The sequence below is a fragment of the Palaemon carinicauda genome, chromosome 26, assembly GCF_036898095.1.
Source record: "Palaemon carinicauda isolate YSFRI2023 chromosome 26, ASM3689809v2, whole genome shotgun sequence".
Taxonomy (NCBI): Eukaryota; Metazoa; Arthropoda; class Malacostraca; order Decapoda; family Palaemonidae; genus Palaemon; species Palaemon carinicauda.
Window position 1 is genome coordinate 44,012,236 of NC_090750.1, and position 12,800 is coordinate 44,025,035.

Genomic DNA, 12,800 nt, shown 5'->3' on the forward strand with positions numbered 1-12,800 from the left:
GGATTTTTGATCAGTGCCTTAACCTTATAGCAACCTTTTCTATGGTCATGGGGACCACGTGAGACAAGGGACGTTACCGTTACTCGTCACCATCACTAATCATAACCAATGTTAGTGCTTTCTGCCTCCTACAGGGAAGAGTCCTTCTAGACAGTAGAAAAGGGATCTTGAGGTTAACATACATAGTATGACCAAACATAAGTACACACTGAATGTACAAATAGTCTCATAGTTGTATATTTGCTAAAATAACATCAGTGTCTCTTATATCTATTATTTGATGCATACAAATATATGAGGGATACTTACTTTGGTAAGTTGAAGAACTCTGGCATGTATACATACAACTGTCTGGCGAAGGTGGACGCACTACATTCCAATAGACATTTATTACTAATAAATGACTAGATGTTCAGTAAAACGAATGTAATATGACAATGGGATTATACCTGTAACAAGTACAGAGACTATATTTCCTTCTTGAAGGATGAAATGATGAGTGCCACTCTCAGACTGAAGAAAATTATAAAACAATTTGTCTTCATAATTCCTGTACTGGTTACTTCTATCTGCACTGTGTACTTCGTACACTGGCACTAGTGCTATCTGTATAATTCCACACCTGGGATTTTGAACAGAGCCAGTGTTATCATGGTAACACTCAATTAAAAGAAGTCACACCTAAGAAGGGTGACCTCTTCTCCCTTTAATTGACAGTCCCAGTCAATTAGCTGTTCATCGTAGAATTAGACGGCAGGTTAAATATTCTACCTGGCGTCGCCACATATTGCTTCAGATCATGGATTTGTCTAGCATAGTGTATGTAGAACACTCTGGATGATTCTCATCCGTTACATGTGCGAGGACATGTGAGGTCCCAAACCAAAAACTGTTTACTACAGTAATTAGGGGGCAGGTTTTAATACACTACCTGCCGCCACTAGAAAGTGTTTCAGTTCATGCTCTTGTTTTGCATAGTGTTTGTAAAACACTCTTGATGATTTCCATCCAATGTATGAACGAAGGCACTCAAAGTCCATATACTGAAAGAAGTTCAGTGATGAAGCAATCTTTCTCGGATCATGACCTGCGGGAGTACTGTCCGGATCCGCTCTACGAATAAAGTAGGTGAGCTTCGCCCTTAGTTGTTTTAGGGATAAATATGATCCAGAAGTTACTCCTTTAAAGAGCTGTCCTCCCCTGAAGTCTGAAGTTCTACGAAGATAGACCTTTAGACACTCTACAGGACATAGAGAGACATCTTCCTTCAGAGGGCAGATTCTCCAGGGACCTCACCTCTTAGTGGATAGCTCGTTTTTAGCGAGAAAGGATGGATCAGGAAATAGATTCAGTTCTCCCACTTCCTTGAACTGAATGTGACCCTCATCTCTGGACAGGGCCACTATTTTACTAACTCTAGCCCTGGAGGCGATAGCGAACAGAAAAATAACCTTTTGGGTTAGATCCTTAAGAGAAGAATCTTCATTGTTCACAGATGAGGCATAATGTAAGACCTTGTCCAAAGACCAAGAGATGGGCTTTGGTGGTACCGCGGGCTTAAGCCTGGCACATGCCATCGGAATCTTATTAAAGATTTCATTCGCCAGATCCACTTGAAAGGCATATAGGAGAGGCCTAGTCAAGGCTGACTTGCACGTATTTATCGTATTGGCCGCCAGACCTTGGCTATGAAGGTGGACAAAGAAGGACAGACAGAAGTTCATTGAAATTTCTTTTGGTCCTTTTGCTTTGACAAACGCAACCCACTTTTTCCAGGAAGACTCATATTGTCTTCTAGTTGACTTGGCCTTGTATTCTTCTAAGAATTCTATATTGCGTTTTGAGATCCCAAACCTTTTTCTAACCGCTAGAGCGAGAAAATCATGAAATGAAGGGTTTGGGTTCCCTGTGATAAAATGAAGGCAGTTAATTTCTGAATCTTCGGAAATATACCTAGGGTTAGAGCTAGGACCAGCCTTATCTAGTCTATCAGCCCCACTAGAGGATCCTCGTATGGAGCTATATAGCAAGGTAGTGTCTTGAAGACGCTCGTGATGAAGAGGTCAAATTGCAGTTCCGGGACTTGTTCCCATCTGGGAGGGAATATGTCTGCGCCCATGGACCATTCCAACTCTATCGGTTTGTATCGAAATAGAGTATCCACCGTCACATCGTGGATCAATTGTAAATGAACTGCTGGTAGGTGCCATCCCTTTAAAAGAGGGATGGGTAACTTCACCAAGACTGAATGAGACATTCGAATGTGAAGTCTTATTATCGCTTCGGTGTCCCAGATCAGTCGTAGGGAGCCTGATCTGTGTGGAGGGGGCTTCCCCACCCATGAAAGGACCAGCAGAGTCTTGGGACTTTCGTGCTCTAATTTCTGTTTGAGAAGTGATTAAAGAGGGACCGATCTCAGTCTTTTTTTATCTCTTCAAGCGTTTGATGCGTGTTTTCTGCAAGCTCTTAACGCATCTTTCCGGTGTGCCCTTAGCACCAGGTCTGTCACTATAGCGAACTGTGGAAAGTTTAGCGCTTTTTCTTGTTGGTGTTTTGGTATTCTGACTGAATACCTGAGTCTCTTGACAGACCTCACGAGCTCCTTTTATATCTCCAAAGGAGAGGAGAGTTGATGTGACTGAGGGCTTCGATGGTTTTTTAAACATCGAAACCCCTGAGCTGGAGAAAGTCGAGACTTCTAGAAGCCTATCTTGCATCCGTGATATCCCAGGAACCGGGTCATCTCTTTGAATGCACATTGGCCGGACACTTCGGGTGCTGCCCATTCCAGCCTCTTGATCAGGGGTATTAATACCTGAACTATTTCTAGGCTCGAATTTTACGTGACTAAGTTCGTCAATCCTTTGAAGATATTTAAAACTGTGAGTCCGACACATATCTTCCTTAGGATGAATGTTACTCTCTGTAACATGAATTCTAGATAGGAGGAAGGGGGGTGGTTGACTGGAAGGTTCCGAAGGACACCTTTCAGGTCTGACAAGACTACGAACACCCTTAATTGGAACAAGGTCCATATGTTCAGAAGGATTAACATTCAGAACTTGCTGTTTTTTATGAACTTGTTGAGTGGCGACTAGTTCAGAATGGCTCATTGATATCTTGAGTCCTTCTCGTGAACACGAAACAGCCTTCCCTGGAACTCGATGAGCTAAAGTTTTCTTACTACCTGTATGCTCTATAGCTCTCAGGTATACTCCTCCAGGGGGGTTTTGAACTGTAGGAGAAAGTAAGGAAATGATGGTAGGGACATTTCTGTTTCCCATCAATGGCTCATCTTGAATAGGCTTTGGACCGAAGGATCGAAGGTCCTGCGATCCTGAGGGAAAGTTCCTCCTACCCGAAGCGTCTTTATGCTTCGAGTAGTCAGTAGGCTTAGACTTTTGACCATCTGCCTGTAGCACCGTGGTCACTGGAATAGTGGGATGTTGTTGAGTAGCCCGGATATTTCCAGCATTTCCCATCTTCTTTTTAGGTTGGGGACCCACAACCACAGAAGATTTTCTCTTTGAAGGAATGCCCCATTTTTGGAGAAGACCTGTGTTCTCCATGGTGGCGTTCTTAATTACTTCCTTAGTGACCTCGTGTGGGAAGAGGTCTTTACCCCAGATGTTGGAAGATATTAGCTTTCTTGTTTCGTGTTTTACTGTTGCATCAGCGAACAAAAACTCTCTACATGCTCTCCCAGTCTTCATAAAGGCGTAAAGGTCCTTCACCAAGATAGCCATATGCATTTTGGCTATGACCATGAGCATGTCTGGGGTACTCTCGTAGGTTGAACACAACTCTATGTAGTTTTGTAGAGAAAGGGATGTCGCAAGTCTCTCCTTTGACTCCTGTTCATTACACAAGAGCAACTCAGACAATTTAGGGAGACAAACCTTGAATTGTCGACTTGCGACGTCCTTGTCTAATTTTCCTACTGAAAATGTCAAATGGACTTCCTTCCAATCCTTTTCCTGTCCGGAAAAAGCTGGTGACAAAGGCTTGCACTCACCGAGTGTGGGACATGGCTTACCCGCCTCTACCGCTTTGGCAACAGAAGTAAATGCCTTCCCCATAAAGGGGAATGAGAGTGAAGTAGGAGCAAGAAAGGAAGGGTGTCCGTTATTCAGTGAGAATACCTTCGGCTCTGAATAACCCGCCTTTCTTAGACTACCTGAAAGGATAGTCTGTTCCTTATCATGGTCGAGAATCAAGACCTCCTTTGGTTCCGTTCCTTTTCTTGACTTTGGTTCGTACTTCAGTCGAACCCAACAATTAGGGAAAGCATCAAAGCTTGGCCAAAATTTAATTTTGTCCAAAGGAACAGCACCTATTTTCTCTGAGATGCAGAGATTGCCATTTGAAATCGGTTTCTGCTCCTCGAACCTCCAGGGATTGGTTATGGAGCATGTTGGTAGGTCTTGATTCATGGGTCGTTTGACTGACCCCTGGGAAGCGACAAGAGAAACTTTACGAGGATCTATCTTGTGTTTTACTTCCTGCTTTTCGTTTTGTCTACGAAAACTCTCTATTTGATTCTTCAGTTGGATACATAATTGTACCACATTATCCAAATTAAGGGTAGAAGACGAAGATGTCGACATCGATGGCTCTAAAGCCGGCACAGGCGGAGGAAATTCCGACGCAACATTTTCCTCTTCTTCCTTGGGGCATTTCTTGCCCTTAATCCCAAAGGTTTTCTGGCCGTCAGGGGATGTAGTTAGCTCCTGAGGCACTACTGTTTCCTCACTTGCTTCCGGAAATAGTAGCTTACGCATCCCATCATTAGGTAGGAAAGGTCCCGGAGAGATCTTTTGAAAGCCTCTCACCAAGTTGCGTAATTTATATTAAGCTGTATCCCTAGTCTCTGTAGACTTGGGATTTTCAAAACCTTCGGACATTAATGTCCGACATATATTGCAAACCTGTGGGTTCCAACAATGTAGGGATCCGGAAATAGTATTGCAGGGGGCATGAAACCTGCAACTATTATGACCGTAAAAATACTCACTCTTGGCCTTGCAGAGGACTGCAGCACAAGGTATCTGGTGTTCCTCCTGTAAAGAAAGGAAAACCAAATGAGTATACAATGGATTATCTCCTTGACAATCAACATGCAAATGTCCTTTACAATAGAGTAGCTTAGGATAGTAAGCTATAAAGGGATAGTAGGAGATACATACTTGTGTACCCCTGCGAGCAAATGCTGTTGCCTCCCCTTAGTATTAACTACATGGAGATTTCTCTATAGAGTAACTCCAAGTAGAAGGACTCTTACCCCTAGGGGTAGAGAAGTATCAAATCACTGTCCCAAAATAATGTTAATACTGTGGGGTCAGGATGACTGATTCTCGATCAGAATATTGAAGAAAACTATTCATTCAATATATGAACGGTACCAGCAGAATGCTCGTACAAGGGTACCCAAGGTATGTCAGAAATACTACTGTATCATGGTACTGTAGTTTTCTAATTGCAGTAAGTCTATATTGCAATTTACTGACTACTGTACATCATGTATTGTAGTCTAGTCATTATGCTGCCTTCATAGTAGCATATGACAGTATGGTCCATCTAGCATGAAGCCAGCTGTGTGTACCCCTGCGAGCAAATGCTGTTGCCTCCCCTCAGTATTAACTACATGGAGATTTCTCTATAGAGTAACTCCAAGTAGAAGGACTCTTACCCCTAGGGGTAGAGAAGTATCAAATCACTGTCCCAAAATAATGTTAATACTGTGGGGTCAGGATGACTGATTCTCGATCAGAATATTGAAGAAAACTATTCATTCAATATATGAACGGTACCAGCAGAATGCTCGTACAAGGGTACCCAAGGTATGTCAGAAATACTACTGTATCATGGTACTGTAGTTTTTTTTCTAATTGCAGTAAGTCTATATTGCAATTTACTGGCTACTGTACATCATGTATTGTAGTCTATTCATTATGCTGCCTTCATAGTAGCATGTGACAGTACGGTCCATCTAGCATGAAGCCAGCTGGACTAGGAAAATAAAGACATATATTTGTATATCCCACTCAGCCTATTTGCTGTAGTCTTCCTACTATATTAAAATATAGAGTTTCCTGGCCAGGGAGACTCAAGGAAAAAGGCTGCACCCTTTAAGGGTTAGGAGTGTATTACTCCTGCCTTGAAGTGTTTAATATTGTAGGGTAATCCTAATACTGATTTCTAATCAGTATATTGAATAAATCATATTCATTCAATATAGGATTGAGCTCAGCAAATGCCTGTGTTGGATATCCAAAATATATTGGAAATAACTACTAGTATAAACTATATAGTAGTTTTCTATCTGCAGTATATTCTATACTGCAGATATACTGGCTGCCTGTATAATATATATAGTAGTTTAGCCGGCATGTAGCCGGCATAGCTAGGTCTTGCCGGCATACCCGGCATGCAAGCTGGAGAGAAAGAGAGAGATAGCATGGAAAAAAGGCTACTCCTTACTGTGAATGTATACAGTAATTAAGGATGTAAAAGTCTAATTTGACTGCCTTTTTCCAGAAAGAAGGTTCTATTAGAAGGGGAGAATGACCATTCACGTTTCCATGCAGCTACAGTACTATTGCCGACAAGGTACCGCCGATATACTGCCGGCCGGCAAGTCCAGCAGTACCAGTACAGTCGGCGTGCTGCCAACTGAGTCAGCACTATCTGTGCCGGCCTGGCCGGCAGTACCCCGGCAACAGGACCTGTAGCAGCAGTCCAAGGGAGGACTGAAGAACCTTGGGAACAGAAGGGACTTCCCTCTCATGGCCATCATGTTCGCCGGCAGCCACGGCAGCCATCTTGGCTGCCGGCTGGGCCGGCAGTTGCTGACGGATGATGTGGTTGGCGACAGTATGCTCTGCCGTCAGCCAAAGACATGACTAGAGAGGGAGTCTGGCTGGCTCCGGCAACCTACCAGCAAAGGTAAGGTTGCAAGATGTCGGCCTAAAGAAAGACAATGGTTCAGCCTTCAAAAGTGGACAAAGGGGTAGGGAACAGGGTCCTGTAATGAGTGTGAAAGGAACTGGCAAAAATTGTCAGTCCTACCACCTGTAAAAGAAACTCTGTTTCGGGATCGGCAGAATCCCAGGGAACAGGAGAGACTCAGTTCTCCATCCCAGAGATTGCCGACACAGTTAAGGGGATGGCGGCACTGTCGCCTCCTCTCAACAAAGAAGAAACAGAGTTCCAGTGCCACGTATCCTAGGCTAAAGAAAATTACTCTTCAGCCCAGGGAACTGTGGCATAGGACTAGTCTTTTAGTCGCAAGGAGAAGATGGTATCCTACCATAACTTCAAGTGCGGCTAATGAGGGCTAACCTCCATTGCCGGCCACCTGGCCGGCAGGGGAATGATGGTATCCTACAACCCATTCGCCTTTCCGGCAGGTCGCCGACATAAGACTAAATACTCTGAGATTCTGACTAAATCCCAAAACCTGATGGTATACCACAACCAACGGGTAAGGGAAGAGGCAGGACAAACCCTAAGTTAGCCATGTCTGAATAAAATTCAAGGCACGGCTATTAGGGTTGTAGCCTGAGGCTACACTCAGAGGGAAAAAGATTACCCTTAAGTCTCCGAAGAGACGTGTAAGGTTTCATAACATTCTAGGAGGTATCAGTCTTCACTGAATGAAAACAATACACGAGGGTAACCGGGGAAAGTCTGAACGTATAGTAAAACGTCTAGGTAAGGTTACCTAGGCTATACGAGATCTCGGTTACCTAAATCACCGAAACTCTAACTATACGATCGACAGAGAAAAGGGCGAAACAAAAATTATGCACATTATCGAAACTTTACAAGAATAATTGCCTAAATAGCTAAATAATTAAAATAATTAAATAAAGCTATTAAAAACTGGAAGTCGTTCTGCTATCTAAATAACACATGCCTAACGAACGACGGCACCATGGCGCCTCCAGTAACTGGCCTAGCTCTTAAACACAATAAAATACCCTAATTTCATTGTGAAACAGGAGCTAAAATATACTCATAGTAAAGACCCGATACTCAACTTTCCAGAGGCGGAAGAAGATGGAGAAAGCATAATAATAATCCTGTGAAACGATCGAAAAGTTAGATCACCAGGAAATATCACCGAGCGAGATCGCTACAAAAAAAGGAATGTCCGCTGTCGTGGGAATGGCGCTGTTGTATTCCCAATAGTATTACGAGAGCGGGAAGAGCCTTTGGACAGCTCTCTTTTGCCACATCCTCCTCGAAGCTAAAACGCTGTTTGGGGTGCAGATTGCTATGGAGGCGTGTCAAGAATGCGTCCGCTGATATTATGTGATATCCTTTGGAGAAATTTTAAGGATATTCGTGCCAGGACTTAGAATTCTGGATACCTAAAGGTAAAATTCTCTGGGAATATCACTGTAGTACATATATCCCTTAGGAAGCTACTTTAAGGAATTTCCATCACAACGACATGGCTTCAACCCAAATATATATATATATATATATATATATATATATATATATATATATATATATATATATATATATATATATATATATATATATATATATATGTATATGTATATATATATATATATATATATATATATATATATATATATATATATATATATAAAAGTAGGTAGTAGGTTGTCCAGGGCACCAGCCACCATTTGAGATACTACCTGTAGACAGATATTGGGTCCTTCGACTGGTCAGACAATAGTATATAGGATCCCTCTCTTTGGTTACGGCTCATTTTCCCATTGCTTTTATATAACCTGTATAGTCTGGCCTATTCTTTACATATTCTTTACATACTGCCTTTTGTCATCATACATATGACAACATTGATATTACCAAACAATTTGCTCTTCTCTCAAGATGTTAATTATTGCACTGTTATTGTTCAGTGGCTACTTTCCTGTTGGCAAGAGTCGAAGAGACTTTTCAGCTACGGTAAGCAGCTCCTCTACTGAAGGGACACTTCAAAATCAACCATTGTCTAATAAGTATGGGTTGGGGCCTAGTATATGTACCACGGTCTTCCACTGTTTTGGGGTAGACTTCTCTTGCTTGAGGGCACACTCGAGCACACCATTTTAAAGCTTATATATGAAAGCATTATTTTAATGTTATTACCACTCTTAAAATATTGTATGTTTTTTAATTACTTCCTATTCTACTATGAGATTCAGGGCCTCTGTAACACGGATTTTTCTCAGTAATTTTTTATCTATGAATTTCATAAATATAAAGCTTCTTCAGAATGCACATTGTATCTACACATAAATTTTAACTATATTCTGCATTACGTAGGTTGAATAAATTTGGTACTTATAATGTAAAAGTGACGTTTTTTGAAGACGGGCCAACTTACTCAGAGAAAATGTTTCGAACGCACTCGTTACGTAACTTATGACGGCATTTCTTCCCTCTTTCTCGATCGATGATTGGCTATACGTAACGAAGGCTATACCTCTGCCAACAATGACACAAAAGTTTAAATAAAAGCAAAGCAGTACACCTTTATGTACTCTGAAACCTCTCCACTGATAATTGTCATTATGAACAAACCAACAAAATATGTTAATAAATATAAAAACACTTCGATTATTAGTCTAACTCCCAAAATAAGTTTCCTAAGAAATTACAGTCGACTTTATAGGTCACAATCAGATTGACAAGGTGTAGGGAATAGTTGGTAATTTTCAAAAACGTATTAGACAAGCTTGATTTGATAACTGCTACATCAAATGTCAAGCAATTTTTATCTATTGTCCATCTACCTACCTATTTACTGTAAAAAAAAAAAAAAAAAAAAAAAAATAGCCGGTACCGTATTTTGGCTTTAAACCTTCACCAATAATTATCGTCAGAATGATGACTTCATGAGGCTCCACCCACTTTGGCCTCGTTATAATTCAGGATAACACTGAAGGCTATCATAGGCATTGTTGGATCAGAACATTTAAATTCTGGCTATAAAAACTCATTTCTCGAGTAGTTGTAAGAAGTGCTAAATTATCCCCAAGGATCCCAGCAGTTGGCCTAAATGTTTAATTCATGTATACTACTGTTGCGGCACTACTGCTACAGTAGTATTACTACGCTAGCACAGATACCCCACCCACATTTATGTATCGTTCCGCCATTCATAAAGTCTTTGTAATGTTTTTTCACTGTATAATAAGCCATGGCCTCCTCAGAAATTAACTTTAACATTAGATGATAGGTTATTTCATTAAGCTGACAAATTATGGCAACTGGGTATGTTATTGCCGATGTTGAAGCTAAAGATAAAGTATGGTATCATTGCTTCATTGCATTATCATCTTTACTACTATTTGTTTTGCTACATGTAGTAATTATTTTAAAGGATAAATGAATTATGTTCACTTTACTTCTATAAATTCCCATTAGATGAACAAATAAAACTCCTAAAACTATTCATGATTTATTTACAAAATGCAGTCATGCCCAAAACATAGCCAATACAGTCGTACGGCCTAAGAAGAAGAAAAGAAATTATATCGGATGATCAGTTGGTCTGATGGAGAGTTTAGCACAAAAATCTTTTTTTAACAAAAATAGTTATATAAAGACTGTTTACATACAATATCTCTCTTTCTCTCTCCCTTGGTGGCATAGTGAATAGTTAATGGAAATGTTCAAAAGCCTGAAAGACATTACAAGTATTATAATCATGTTACGCTAAATACAAATCAGACCATAAACATTGGATTTAAACGAGAAACTGAATAATTACCTATTCAGGCTACAGTAAATATGGCCACGGACTTTCTCTTGACTGTATAAAGTTGCAAGTCGTAAGACAAATGCAGTTTTGCAACCAAGGGGGCAATTCCAAATTATGTTAGCCATTCTTGACTGATATGGGTTTCAGAGCAGATGAAACAAGGTGAATGGGTATAAGGTGGATGGGCGGGGCAAAAGTTTGTCAAAAGGTGTTTACATTGCTAACGTAATGAATGTTTTCGACTCTTGCCTCGTTATCACTGGCCATGGCGTCGGATAGATCATTTTTACTCTATAAGAATTAAAACTATCGGGTTTAGGTTATTGATAATGCCGACAAAATTTGTGTGTGGTTGTAAAATATACATATGTCAACTTTCAGCTACATCCGATGCTTTGATAAGGAGCAAAGTCCAAAAAACCGTGTTACAAAGGCCCTGAATCTCATAGTAGTTCATTTATTTCCTTATTTCCTTCTCTCACAGGGCTTTTTCTCCTGTTGGTGCTCTTGGGCTTTTATCATCTTGCTTTTCCAACAAGGGTTATATCTTAGCAAGTTATAATAATGATAATACCATACATATATCATCTGCACCATCATCATCATCCTCTCCTCCCATGCCTATTGACGAAAAGGGCCTTGACTAGATTTCATCAGTCATCTCTATCTTGGCCTTTTAAACTAACATTCGTCTATTTATTAGTTCCTATTTCATGCAGCATAGTCCTCAGCCATATATATATATATATATATATATATATATATATATATATATATATATATATATGTATGTATACATACGTATATATATATGTGTGTATATATATATATATATATATATATATATATATATATATATATACATATATATACAGTATATATATACACATATATATGCATATATTTATATATATATATATATATATATATTTATATATATATATATATATATTTAAAATTATGTGTATTTTGGTTTTTTGTATATATATACATATACTGTATATATATATATATATATATATATATATATATATATATATATATATATATATATATATATATATATATGTATATATATATATATATATATATATATATATATATATATATATATATATATATATATACATATGCCTATCTGTATGTATGTATGTATATATTTTTCTATAATCAACACAGGCGTTATTTCGCAGAAACAAAATGTATTCGTTCTATCTATGTGCCAAGTAACATAGCATGAGATGAATTTCTTGGCACAGAGCATCCTAGGTATGTTGATAAACTTGGAAATTTGCAATGCAAATCTTTGCCCATGTTCCAACAACACAATTCATATCTTGCGTCATTTACGGGCGAGTAACGAAAATGAATCGTTGGGAATCTTTCAAACGACTGAAAGTAACATAGAATGAAGTATTACTGTATTGGTACAAACAAGACATAAGCTTGATAAATAAAAGAATTGATTGACAACAAAATTATTTATTCAATTCAGAAGGACTTAATTTCACCATAAAAGTTGATTTTTAGCACTTTGTGGTTATACATTTCCGTATAAATATAAAAAAATAAAACAATAACACGCTCATCATCAAAACAAAACTGACATTGAACGTTATATATATATATATATATATATATATATATATATATATATATATATATATATATATGTATACACTTATATATATATATATATATATATATATATATATATATATATATATATATATGTATGTATGTATACACTTATATATATATATATATATATATATATATATATATATATATATATATATATATATATATACACTTATATATATATATATATATATATATATATATATATATATATATATATATATATTATATATATATATATATATATATATATATATATATATATATATATATATATATATTTATATATATATATATATATATATATATATATATATATATATATATATATATATGTATGTATATATTGTTACGACACAAGAGTTTAGCATGGGTAAGGACTCGGGACATGAACAATTGAACAATGAAAAGG